Source organism: Trachymyrmex septentrionalis, unplaced genomic scaffold, assembly GCF_001594115.1.
Source record: "Trachymyrmex septentrionalis isolate Tsep2-gDNA-1 unplaced genomic scaffold, Tsep1.0 scaffold29, whole genome shotgun sequence".
NCBI classification, from domain to species: domain Eukaryota; kingdom Metazoa; phylum Arthropoda; class Insecta; order Hymenoptera; family Formicidae; genus Trachymyrmex; species Trachymyrmex septentrionalis.
In genome coordinates, this window is record NW_017305451.1 from 576,517 (window position 1) to 591,102 (window position 14,586).

At 37.0% G+C, this 14,586-nt stretch overlaps 1 protein-coding gene across 1 annotated transcript in view; it reads left to right on the top strand.

Moving 5' to 3' along the window:
• Positions 1-14,586, top strand: part of LOC108749375 (CD151 antigen-like) — a 129,483-nt gene that overhangs the window by 27,495 nt on the left and 87,402 nt on the right. The window contains exon 2 of the mRNA XM_018488022.1: positions 8,593-8,688. The gene's annotated coding sequence lies outside the window, so the exon portion shown is untranslated. The remainder of the gene's footprint in view (positions 1-8,592; positions 8,689-14,586) is intronic.

Below are 14,586 nucleotides of genomic sequence, written 5' to 3' on the forward strand. Positions count from 1 at the left end.
ACTTTATTCCTTAGTAACTAACTACTACACTTAATACTGAAAAAAAATTATTTAGATAATTAAAGTAAAAATTCTACAAATGCGAAAATAAAATTCTTATAATTTTCTTCTGTAAATTGTATAGTTTAAATAGTGGCTATGTTATTAATAATATTACATCGTTTTTTTTTATATGCTTTTATTAGTTTTCTAAATTAGTTTTATTTATATTCTTTTTTTTTCTTTTTTTTTCATGATATGATTTTAAATATAAAATAGGGGTTCAGCGTAAACATAGGGGTGGCGCAGATCATAAGTTGATTTAATTTTTATAGTGTTGCGTTATAATGTCAAGTGGTCGTATCAAAGTTGAAAGGAATTTTACATTTATGAGAAAATCTTAAAAAAAAAAAGAAATTCCCAAGTTATATGATGCGTCTTGCAAAACAGCATAAAGTATGCATACTCGTATACGAGTATATGAATGAAAAACATTTATAGAAATGAAAAGATTCTGGAAAGTCTTATATACATTTACTTGTAGATATTTTCTACAATGATGACTACTGTGAAAGAAAAAGAATAGAAGTATGGCATTACTGTCCACAGTGCCCATTTTGTCGTTTGTTCATTTTTGCTTATCTTGTGATAAAGTTAATTATTGCAAAATTGCAAACAGTAATTAAAACAGTTATTAAAACTGCTAAAATATTATCTGATAGGAGGCACTTTTTAGTTTGTGTTTATGTTTCTAAAGTTTTATAAAGACAAGTAATATGTCGGTTAATATTTGTATTTTAATATTTACATGAAATTAAAATTATCGCATACGTAAGAGGAAAATTTGTTCAGTTTTTTTACAGAAAAAGCTCAAAATTGTCGCGACGATATGTATTTTTAAGCAGTTCCTGAATTTATATTTTAGATGTGAATATCCTTGGGACTGATGTTGTCAAAGTATCCCGATGTTAATAGAATACTCGCTACCCACCGGCGGTGGGTATTAGCAATGTAAGTGAATTGCTCCCCGGGGTCTGCTTCTGCCACCCTACTGAATGTCTCCCGTTCAAGGCAGGTCGAAATACCACATAACGCAGTTATCTTCCTGCTATTGGCCGGCCAAATTACGGCGAAGTGTCCACCGCATTGTTAGACAACGTAGGGCTGTCAGTATAGCCACCTTTTCTGAATTGACCTCTGTTATGACTTTGCAAGCCAGCGTTGAATATGTTCGTGATAAGCGTTATTTCGAAATGACAGTCGTGAGTTTGGTTATTAATTGAACGTGTCGTGTCTCGAGGAAAGAGAGATTTGGAATGAAACGATGTAAACGATAATCGTAACAAAAAATTTTAATGTCGAAAGTTTGCTCACGTGATTAGAACACGGCAAAGCTGATTACCGGTTTAATAGATGCTGTTAGAGGGAAACGTATCTTAAGTGGTAACGATAACCGCGGTAAAGAATTGAATGGGAAAATGTCGACTAATAAAATGCCACAGGCAATCGCATTCGAGCGATGCCGTCCCCGACAGATATCCGCGTTTACTTCATTAAGTGAAATCGTCTTCGAATTTCCTGTCGAACGGAAGAGCAATCAGACGATTTAGTAACATAGAAACCTCAATTCTAGTAATGAAACAGACCAATATAACGTTCTAGTAGATTTGAAGTTTATTTTCAATATAATGGCGAATACAATGGCGCCGGCAATCAAAATTGAAATATTTATCGTTTTTTTCTTCACTAAATGTTTTTATTATTATCAACATTACAGTCCTTTCGATTAATTGCTTACATTTGCATCTTTATTTTACTTTATTTCTCACTCTCTTTCTCTTTCTCTCATGCTCATCCCTATTTTGCTATTCTCTATAATCTTATAATCCAGCAATGCGTCGTGTGCTGAACGAAAAACAGTTTAAGTTCGGAGAATTAAATGAATAATAAAATGTAATCGGATTTTATGTCGGTTCTTCATGGAGTGGGAAGAGCGCTAACTCAGAATCCATCAGACGTAGCCGTTGGTCGATAGTCGCATTCGCTTTGCCGACGCAAAACGAGAGAAATTCATTGGTTAAAAGCATAGCGTAGAAACGCAGCATATAGCGTAACGGCGGTTACGTATCGCCGTCGTCGGATGTTGCGGAAAAATTGGAGTTAGTCCACGAAAGTTTCTCCCCGCCTGAAACGATTGGCGACTCGTTTGTGTGCTGCTTTCGAAATTGCTCCGGGAATTTTGTTGAAGAAACACAATAGGAACCATTCCTCGGAGAGCCGAGCTTTGGCTAAGATCTTCAAGCCGCTCCGCTATTCACTGTGAACAATCCTTTCTGATAAATCACATTACCGTATTTTTGTTATCAATTGGATTACAGCAGATGAAAAATTAGATGCGTTTGGATGCATGAAATATCGAAAGAATACGTAGTGCGTGTAATTCTAAGGGAGCACACTGCATATACACATAAGTGATTTTGTCAGGAATTTTCGAGACTTCTCTGAGAAACGACGGAGTACCGAATTTTCATATCTCTCATAATCTTTCATATCTAGCAGTACAGGAGTTTCCTCTATTGTAGAATGGGAGCGATCTGGAGGCGCATTGTGGTCATAGAATAATAGCAGTAAACATAGGGAGGAAATCAGATATACGCTCGAGTCAGCGCTGTGTCATCAAGTTTTTGATCAAACGTCCTTTCTTCTTATTCGTCTTTTGCCCAAGGATTTTACTTAACTTTAGCAGAGGTCCAGTACTAAACGTTAGACAACTTAGAAGAGATGAAGAAGGGATTGAGCTTTCAGAAATTTCGCGTTTTCAAGCTCAATTCGACGACACGTGCTTTACAAATCTCAAGGGTACGAGTGGTGTGCAGAAGTCAGGAATGGAAAGGAGGTCGGCGATTATCACTGAGCGATGACACCAACCCAAAGACTTCTTCAGGCATAGCACCGTCGTCAAAAGGATAGGAGATGTGTCAGCGTGTAAAGGGGGAATACTTGGATGAAGAAATTTAAAAAGAAATCTAAATTGAGACTAACACATACCTATAATTTCGTTACCATTACTGAAATTCCGGATGGAAGTTTAACTACTCATGTGTATAAATTAATATATATACGAAAAGAACAGTTTTATTAAAATATCTAACAATTTAGCTAATTATAAATTTGAAAATAATTTTGTTGTGTGGACTGTTCAAAATAATTATATAGAACACTTCAAGCATTGCTAACGAGGCTCTAAAATGTTGTATAGTAAAACATTCTAACAACCAATTTGAGCTATACAATTATTTTGATTAAACAAAATTTTCAGGTCCGTATCTACTGAATTTTTCGATGCTTCGGCATGATTTTTTCCGTGTAGAAATAAATTAGGATGTAAAAGAAATGTTATTAAGGTCTGTAAATGTGATTTATATGCCCTCGACCGATCGTTTTTTTCTTTAAAATACTTCCTTTAGCTACTTTACATCTTTCGAAGCTTGCTTACACGGCAAGTAGATAGCTGATTGATTAAAATGACCGTCGATCTACTGCCGAATCCACGCTGTGCTTCCGCCCGTTCTCTCCGTTCGAAACTGTGTGTACGCTCAGCCGCTAACAGGGAAACTGCATTTCCGCGCAGCCGGCGGTCGAAACGATGAAAACTTTATTACTCGCTACGGACGACGATAAAACGGATCTAGCTGTGGCCTGCAGCACACCGCGCTCTGCGAAAGATCCAGTAAATTTCCGGATCGCGGCGAATCGATGAAAAGTGAATACCCGACACCGCGCGTGGGATATCTAATATTTGGATATCATATAGACTATGTGTCGAGATAACTGAATGAAGCGGTTGGAAAAGTAAGCGTGTGAATTATCGATGGATCCTGATTCTCCTCTCTCCATCCTCGCGCAAAAGACCTTGTAAGTTGTTCCAACAATCATGAATTATAATATGTTATGCCGTGTTTTGCTGAATAGAGTTGTATTGCTTACTTAAATGTCCTTGATAGATTTAAAAAATAATAAGTAATATAAAATAATGTATACCTATTGTAAACTCTTTTATTTTTAAGAGGAACTTCAATTTGAGGTTTGAAATCAAAATAATTTTTTAAAGAAGTATGATTTGAGATTCTTAGTAGAGCTAGAAATGTGTGTTATTGAAAATTAGATTTTACAGAGAAAAAATAGATTTTAAATTTATTACAAAAAGAGAGAGAGAGATAGATGTAATTTCTAGAATGTTTCGTACATTCTTGGATTTTATTCGACAACTGTACCACTATGTATGCATGAGAATATATTCGGCTGCATCAAATGTGTTATAACGGATTATTTTAGCATGAAATAGGTATTTAAAAAAATTGACGGGGAGGAAACATTGCATAATATTCCTCAAAGGAGATATTTTCAATATTGCTCTCACGAATCGGAATATATTTATAAAAAATGCGGATACATGCTCAGAAAACACGGAGTGCGTCTATTTCTCCAATTCTTCTTTTTCATTTTTCCATTTTACGAAATACGAATTGAATTCTATTTCTATTATATAACGGGGGACGTTTTTATTCTATTCTTTCTTTCCTTTTCGGCTTTCAGATTGATTCGTACGGATCGCAGAATGTGCGTGACACAAATAATCGTATGTGTTAAGTAATATTATACAATTTTTTTATATTTTTTCTAATAACCAAGTAGCATGTAGCGCATTTTCAAAAGCACATTTAATATGACATATCCAGCGACAAAAATATATTCATAGTACACATTATATAAATAAAATGTATAATTAAACTATACACACATTTGTATTAATTAAATTTACTCATTATTTTAATGCATAAAATAAATGTCCACAAAGTTACCAGCATTTGACCTCGTTTATTTTTTCAATTTTATTATACCCGGTTCTACTTCGATACTGCAGTGGTCAGCAACTCGAGATTTTCTCGCGGAATATTTTCTAAAACGTTCACGAGAGACATGGCGTCATGTAAATTTTGTAAACCATAGGGAGCATAACTCGTTTATGAGACACGACGCGATATGGAAGATCGAGTGCAATTCGAAATTGCGGACCGATGAAACATGAAACTGGCCATGTCACGGCAGACATGTAATATTTGAATATCGTACAAATGACTTGCACATTGCTCGGATAATCGAGACATCCGAGCGAAACCGTTCTGACCGTGGTCTATACGCGGATTACTATTCACGGCAGCCAGGGATTTTCATTCTCTATTTCGGCCCGCAATAAACCGAACGAGCTCCCATCGACCAGATTTTTTCGATTGGTAAATAGTGAGACTGGATCGTGAAGTATTGCCCCAAATATTGCCAATTACAGTAAACGTTTTGTACGCTTTAAATCTTCACTTAAAGACTCTTGAAAATATATCAAAATATGATGTAATATATAATTAATGCGGGGGTTATTGAACAAGCTATTTAATTACTTGTATTGCTTATTTATTTTATGAAAAAAAGAATACTATGTCTTAAAATATATTTATTTTTATCTTCCGACCGAGTGTAAACTCATACCTAAAGAGACCTTATTATTTTTCTATACGAAGCTTTTTGATATATCGGATATCCTTGACGATTTACGATGAGAGCGAATCAAAGGGATCTTTTTGATGTCTCCAGCAGAAGAAACAGTTTCTTCACGAGAAACTCTCTTCGTCTTGCTACATCAGTTTTGTCTTCCGAAAATGTCTCGCCTGACTTTCTCCTTCCCATGTCCATCCTACTTTTGCGATTCTTTGACATTCAATTTGAACATCGGAACTTTCAAGGATCTGTAAACCTTAACTTTTTTTCTCGATCTGTTTTATTACTGCGGCTGAGAGGACGAGATGAGAATGGCAAGCCCACGGGGAAATGCCTATCGTGGACGGAATGATAAAACGTAAAAGTCTGATAAAGGAGATAAAACGTGTCGCGTTATACCAATGTCATATAATATGTAATGCTGCAATTTTTCTTCGCGGAAAATACTTACGAAATATATTCTAAAAAAAAAAAAAAACCCATAATAATCTTCCGCGCTTTTCGTAGCTGATGGAGATAATCACCGTGTATAAACAATATGTCGTTTTTTGAGATAACGTCGCCTTCAACCGGGGCGACTTCTATCCGCTCCCGGCGGACGTGTGTTTCGTTGCTACGATTTTTCGTACCCTACAAAGAACATTTTGCGAGTATATTCCGCACGAAGCGGGAATGAATCCAGCTAATGTGTTTTTACTGACTATGACGCACTCCGACCTCCTGCGTCATGTGGAGGAGTGAGGCTAATGCGCTCTCGCGTTAATTTGCTCCAGATGAGAGGAAGATATTCCTCTCTAGAGGCGAGAACAAATGTATGTAACCCGGATATTAAGAATTCCTGACGAGAATTATGCAAACATTTTCATACCCCTGTCCACGTAGGTGTTGCGCAAATTCCCTCCACTGATTTTCTTTCCGAAAAAAATGCACGTATAAATGCTATACTACCCAAGTAGCACAGCGCTAAGAAAGCGATTATGTGCGCTTTTTTAGCGCTTTGTTAACGCTCTGTAAGCGTCGTTTGCTACTTGGTTAAGTAAACTCTAAAGATCTTAAAGGATGATACCTCACACAATTTGAAGATGAACATTTATATAATCATATGTCTGAAACGGCGCTTGATTTCAAAGATACAAAGTGTGAAAGTTGAAGGAAAAATTTGGTTGTTTCCAAAAATTTCTTTTAGCGAGTATTTAGTATTCACTCTGTATCTAGTAAATCGATAATTGGAAAAAATATCTACTTACGATCATTCTCTTTATTTCGCGAAATGATTATTATTGGGCAAATAGAAATAGTGCAATTTTCATTCTTAAAATATCTCTTTTTGTTGTGAAAATCTCTTTGATATTCTATCAACTCATATTTCGGGAAAAATACTCCGCTGTCGAAGAGAAGTGTGTGAACGTGCTCCTACGGATCTTTGAAGAGCGTAGAGTTGTTCACTTTCAATGAAATTTACAGGATAGTTTGCCTCCCTTATTGTACCTATTTTTTGGTTCTCCCCCCCAATAGATCCGAACGTTATCGTTCTTCTGTGCGCCTTCCTCGCGCGCAGCAAACTCATCCCCGAGCGAGTTTAATATTACAAAACGGAATTGCAGACGGTGCAGCCGGAAGTCGAGCGGTCCAAGAGGGCTGTCCCCGATGCACCATCGTCTCTATTCCTTCTGCATCCCGGATGATGCACCGGTGCCGGGGATTTGCAGTCGCAGCTGATACTGCCGCGCTGTCTCTCTGTTGCTGCCGCTCGGCAGCATATGAGACTCCGTATGACTCGCTGAAAAATGCAAAGTGCAACGCGGTGTCCTCCGAACACGACGCGATATCCGTCCGAAAGAAAACAATCCGTTACAATGCAAAATTATGCAGCGGCATGCTCTCGCGAAAATATAGATATTAAACCGTTGCTGGAAGGAGCTCCTATACTTCCCGAGAGCCATTTCATAAAATGTCTGCAATGTATAGATCCGGCGCGCGAGACGAAGGTAAAATTTGCTTAACTTTCAGTGGGAGAGAAGTTTTACGATCGATCTTTCGATAAATAAAACTATAAGGAAAGATGGATTATTATATACATATAAATGTTTTTATATTATTTTTACGTTGATGTAATGCAATGATCGTGTTGCAATATTTAACGTAATGTTTTTTGCCTTTTCTTTTCAGATATAATTCAGATATTCAGTTGAAATCTGTTAACTTTCGCTTTTTATTTGCAAACGAAGAGATGAGATCGGGCTATTCGTAGTGTAGCATTTCGTGTATAATATGTCTGCCAGATATTCGTCGTTTCTTCCTTTTCAAAAGCCGTTTTAATATTATGTCCGTGCAGTCAACTCATATTAGTAAGTCGTAGCTCATTGCCGTAAATACCCGTAAATCTGATCGCGTTTGCATGGCGCAGCCAGCAATGAGTTAACGTTGTTCCGGGCATTTATAACTTGCTCCTCTTTCGCGGTGCAGGATATAGGTAAAGGGTAGTTTACTGCCTGTGTTAACCATCAGAGAAGCAGCTACTTTTCCCATCGTAATCTTCACGTTATCTCCCTAATTCCCGGCATTTGTAGAAGCACACAGTGTATAAATAAACGCAGTAAATCACCCTATTTGCGAGCACATTATATGCCTCCACCTCTTCATTTAATTTTAAACGTATACATCCTGGAGTTTGTGAATAACCTGTATAAGTACAAAGATTAATTGCAGTTAATTGCGCCTCGATATTCATTCTGTTAACAGAATCGTGAGCTGCACCTCGCACGCTTTAACTTTTCCCCACGATAAATTTGACCGTTGGCGCGCGAATAAAAATACGCGACGCGACGTGATTAATTTACTCGTGCAACATACGCTGGGCTTTAAAAGCATTTGATACAAGGGGCACGTTCGAATGTCATCAAATATCGGGTTTCTCCCATGCCATGTATCGATGTTATTGACTTTGTAGATAAAATTTCACGTGGCGTAGGCCATTGGCAAATGTAAACTCCAAACTACGCGCTATTCTACACGCTTGATGATCATTGGGGTTAAACGTAATTAAAATTTTTGTTCCAGATCGAATAGCCGCCGCGTGGAGTAGAAAGTTTCGAGGACTTTGAAATAGACATGCACGTCAAGGATCATTTGGACGTTGTTCGCCAATGACATAGGGTGAGTCAATATCACATTGAATTTCTATTGGCGATTTTTACACATACAATAAATCGTGTTTCGTACGTCGAGCGGTCATCGATTGATGTACTTGTCGATAATACACTTGCTCTTCGACAATATTAGGTGTAGTAAAAAGTCATCGCGTATTTTTTAGCTCAAAGTTGTATATACAATATCTTCGTCAATAATGAATGAAATTCAAATTTAAAAAAAGGGTTTTAAAGCTTGAAATCTCTACTTTTAAAAGCTTATCACATTTTTTAAGTTTATATGAGTTTGATAATTTTTACATACCAAAAACTACGAGCTGAAAAAGACGAAAAATTTTCTTCTCACTTTGTGGATTTGTAACGTGTCCAAAACGAATTTGAGAAAATTTTCGATTACCTATCGTGAAAGCTTGATACTTTCCCTACAAAATCGTTTTTTTTAAATATTCCTACGACTTTTGATTACTGAGTTATCGCGGATTAAATAAAAGAATTATTTTGACTTTAATTGCTCATAACTCCATTAAAAATTGTCGTATCGTATAATTTAAAAAAGAGATTTTTAAAGCTGAAACTTTACTCTATCAAAATATATTTATATTGTTGGTAAGAAAGTAATTGCGGTTTTTACTGATAGATGTCTTTTAAAAATACGCGATGACTTTTTACTACACCTAATATTTCATTTGCAAATACGAGTACAGTCTTGGCAAAAAGGATAAAAGCACCCCCTCCTCCCCCCCCCACAAATTGACGTAAACGTTCTATATCTAATGAAAAATAAATTTAAAAAGTTTCATTGAAATTTATTATAAAGTAATATTTATTTTTTTATTGAAAAATAAAATTGTTAAAAAGTAATATTTGTTTTATAACAATTTTAATATTTTATATTAGTTTTTCTTTGTTTTCCCACGTTTGATTTTATTATCGCCTTTTATAAGAAAATGCAATAAATTCAATGTGCTTTTGTATTTATGACTGTATCTTTGCTAACGACTATGAATAATAATATAATAAATTCTTGTTTGTATTTTATTAATTGTTTGGCGATTTAAACGTGAAAGGATATAAAATTTTACTGTCATGACGCAATACGTATACAGAGTGTACGTATGTATATTTTATATATTTTATATGTATATCATATATATTTCCGGGAGAATACGTGCGACATATATTTCTCTCAGCCCCATGCGATTTTCTGCCTTTTTCGATACGGTTGATCGCTTCCGAGGAAAATCGAGAGGAAGATAGTTACGAAAATGCAACGTGCAAAGGTAAAAGGGAATACATTCTCAACGTGGCACAATCGACATGCATTACGACGCGAGATCTGTTTGCGCGGCCATAAATGGCCACCGCTGGCGCATGCCGGCGGATACGGTTTCTCAATAGTTTCTCAAACCATTAGGTGAAAGGTCCTCTTCTAGGAGAGACTCTCCCATCTCAATTTTGATCTCCCTTTTCATTAGATCCGGTTAAAGCCTATAAGATACTTCTCTCGACAACTCACGCGATATATTGAAAGAAAAGTCTAATAATGCACGGAAAAAAACGATTTTGCTAAAGTATTTTAAAAAAATTTGGTTAGACCTGAGAAATTAATTTAGTTGAGCCATGAAAATAATTAGCGAACTCAAGCACACACGATGGAGTAAAGCTGTAAAAAGTTTTGACATTCTAGTAGACCATTCTAGTAGTACCAGTTCGAGTGTCCTACATAATTGTTTTAAAAATTATTTCCAGATGTATCTAATTAATAAGTTTTTTTTTAGTAAAATCATTTTTTTTTTTACTAGTTATCAAATGTACTTTATTTAGCGTATTGACACAGAATATGATAAATAACTAAAAAACATAATTATCAAACTAACTGTTTGATAATTCGAAAAATGAGATAATATTCTCAAAAGTAAAAATTAAGTTCAGTTTTGATATTATATGTTAACCGAACGTTCGATTGAAATTATTTTACGAAAGCTCCGGTACTGTTATCTACAGGCTTGATTATTCTTACCTTGATTAGACTTTTATTCAGCGTACACGCGATATATAATTATACACACAATTTCTTTCGCTCATCGCCGTACGTCCTCGTTGCCCCGCATGAGAAATATGAAAAGTGACCCGATTAAAGCTCGCCTTCTTCCATAAAACGTCACAAGGCTCCAGGTCCTTTGTACCGTCGTTAAACGAAATAACGGGTTGAACCGTCTCGTTAAGCAGTATTCCCGGCGATTTAAAAGCCCTTGTTGAAAAATAGATCACGACGGCACGCGCCGCGCCTTTGGAATTTTCAAAGATTCTTACAAGCGCAAATTCCAAAGGAATCTTGTAAGGATTTTAAGGAAACAATGCGCGTATATATAAAAGACCTATAAATTATATTACGTGCAGAGGGGGAAATAATAGTCTCACGAGGAACGTGCGATATATTTAATATTCTTTTTAACAAGTGCCAGAATTGCAATATAATCGTCTGCTTCTTTCAGATTCCTCGCGCTCGATGTGTCTCTAACGTGCTCGTTTATAATGCTGCCCGAATCGATATTATATATGTTTATCGCTCTTGCGCGCTATTTTCCGCTCGCTGCGGGTGCTGTGCGGATAACTAATTGGCCGAAATAACAGTCGCTAGCTGGGCGTTATATCTCGCGGAGGGGCAATTCGGGCGCTCGACTTGGCGCGCTTCCACCGTGGAAATCGACGGGCAAAAGTGATTTATCGATTGAATTCTAATTTCCGCGGGTCTGCATAACTTTTATCTACGCCGCAGCGTAACGAATTGAATCGGACGACGTATAGTATAATAGAAGGCGCGTCGCGAATATTATCGTCGCACGACGTGCCGTGGGCGTCGCACTCTTTTTTTACGGCACCACGCGCCAATCCGTCCACGAAATTTTCGGATAAAAAATGGCTTTCGCGTTGTTACGCGCGGCAGCTTTCGACGTCGGACGCGCCGGTCGCAATTTGTTGCGAAAAGCGCCGCGACGCGCTAAATATTTCGCTTGTTAAAGCGACGAATAAAATTGTCGGATAAATCCTAAATTTTCCACAGATGGTGGACCAGAGTTGCACGCGATAACTATTTATATGGGATAGTTTTTTCAGGGATTCTACATCTGCAGCTTTACAGCTCGACAAATACGTTGTCGCGATTTTTTCTGTCGCATTTTTCGTATGCCTTCCGCACGGGCAGACTCGTGACTCTTTGTTTTTTTTTTTATTCCATTTCCGATATCGTTTGAACAAAAGCGATATTTTTCTCTATTTCCCCGCAACGTCATAGCGAAACACAAAGAGTGGCAGTTCTGGAATTCGTTTTCAATTTGCGGACGTCAACGGCCAAATTGGACGTAAAACTTCGCAATTGATTCGTTCTTTGTCTACGGTGAATCTGATTTTATCGGAAACATGGTTCACTTGCAATATTCGTTCTCTTCCAGTAAATTTTATACATACATAATTTTATACGTGAAAATAAAAGTAGAAGCGACGCTCTCATATATCTCCAATATTGCTGTATTTTCCTAGCTTTTGTGACAAAGTGTTATTCTTGTCAAAAGGACTTACACTTATTATATTAAAAGAGTGGCTTCAGTCAAGTTGAAACTGTGCTACTTTAGATTATAAGATGCCGTTCAAAAGTCTCTGCAGGCGTATTCGTAAAAAATGGGCAGACTTTGTTGTAGCACCATTTGAAAGCTACTTTGGGTCTAATTAAACTGAAAAATCTCGATTTACTAAATTTATTTTTTAATAACTGAATTTTAATACTTAAAAAATGTACAGAATAAAATATGAATCTATTGGTATAAAGAAAACACACATAGTTGTTTTTTTTTTAAATATCTAAATTGCATAATCCTTTTTAAAAAAGCAAACTGTGTTTTCTTTACAATCAATTGATTCATCTTATTATTCTATATAAATACAAGTTTAAGGTACCGTTATCAGCAAATGAATAATTTAATAGAAAAAGATACTTTTTAGTCCGATTAGATTGCAACAAAATCTATCTATTTTTGAGATCACTTATAGAAACTTTGGGTCAGCAGCTCCTAATTTACAAAATATCACAGCCAATTTGTTCGAAGCCACTTTTTCCGTATACGATTAATGCGAGAACTTTTACTAATCAAACGTCAACTACGACTTAGTAATAATTTAGTAATGATAATGATAATTGATGAAGACGTTAATATTATTCCAAATATTATTCCGTTTTCTATTATTTCACCTACATACGTCGGTACGTATATCGGTGGCCGCGATAGACGACATGGGATGTTAATCAAGAGAAGGACAAGCACAACAAATCTGCTGGCGCCGGTTTCTACCAATGTGCTCTTCGTCTCCGTCAACATAGTTCACTTGCACACGCGCGAATCTCACACAGACCTTCCGTCCGCCGCCGCTAAATTATAGACTGGCGTGCGCATATTTTCTTCCATGCATATTGCATATGGATAACGAGGGACACACCACCGTCGCCATCGACCTCATTGAGCGTCCGAGCGTCGTTCCGCGGAAGCAGCTACCACCGCGACACGCAATACGTCACGATTCGCACGAGATCTCGCGCGTGTACAGGACTGTTGTGCGTCACTCTCTTTGTCTCTCTCTTTCTCTCTCTTTCTCTTTCAACATTGGGCTGCTTCGAGTATTCAGCAATCGCAGAGAAAGAGATAAAGAGAGAGAGAGAGAGAGAGAGAGAGTGGGAAAAAGAGAGAAGAGAGAAAGACCGAGATTTTTCCACCCAGACTTCACTTCCTACTTGGCTTCTCTTCAAGTCGAATCGTCATCTCGAGAAAATTCTCCGCCTCCGTTCTTTTTATCCAGCGCGCGATGGGTCGTTTTTTGCTAAGCAGCCTCGGTCGTTCTTGCGGAGTCGCGAGGCCAATTTCTAAGTGCAAGTTACATTTAGAGAACTTTGAAACGGTAACGAAATCCAGTTAGAGAGAATGAATACGAGTTAGAGCTTTGTGTTGGGAATTAGAATGCAATGTATAACCTGTCGATTACAAAGAAAGTTTGGATATTTATTTCGTTTCTTTTGTTTCTGTACGGAAACTTGTTTGAAATAACGAGCAGTAAATAAATAATTGACTTTGTTGTCTACTAATTACACGCTATTATGATTTATCGCTTCTTAATATCTTTTGTGTAAAACTCTTATTGCTCGAAACGTTAGCGTACTTTCGTGATAAAAACAGATAAAAGAGCTAGTTTTAAAAATAATAGATATTAAGGTCACTTACTTTGTATGAATGGATCTAATCGTATTTTTACGAGACACACCACGAACGAAATTAGCGTGAAACATAATCTATCACAATTTTGCTTGATGATAAAATAACTGGTTGCGAACAGGGAAATTAATCACACGAGAGAGGGAGAAAGTAGTTCAAGTCAGATGTTCTTCTGAAGGGACTCGGTCGTTTCTTTCATTTTCCGCTCTAGCTTGTTACTGCAGCTCCACAGTTTTTGCGGGTTTCCCACTCTTCTTGCCACTTCACGGGGTTCTTTACTGTCCGTCCCAGTCATCTCCCAAGTATACTCGAAGACATTGCTATTTGTAACCTACGTAGTTAGTGCCGGCGAAGTCTTAAACAAAAGCGAATTGCAAATTCCCGTGTTTCTAGCTCGGTAATTTGCGTGTCTGAAGGAAGTTTTCGATTGTTAACTTGATTGCGGCGAACTAATTTGATAGCGAGTAAACTGGAGAATGACGGCGAGTTAATTAATGAATTTAACAAGTATTTGCTGTTTTCGCATAGTTTATTTCCGTAGAAATAGCAAAACCTGGCAAAACGAAGCCGTAGACCGTAGGTAGGTCGAATTGAAGTTTTCGCAATAATGGGCATGCGTTGAAATATATGAAAGAGCCTCCCCCTCC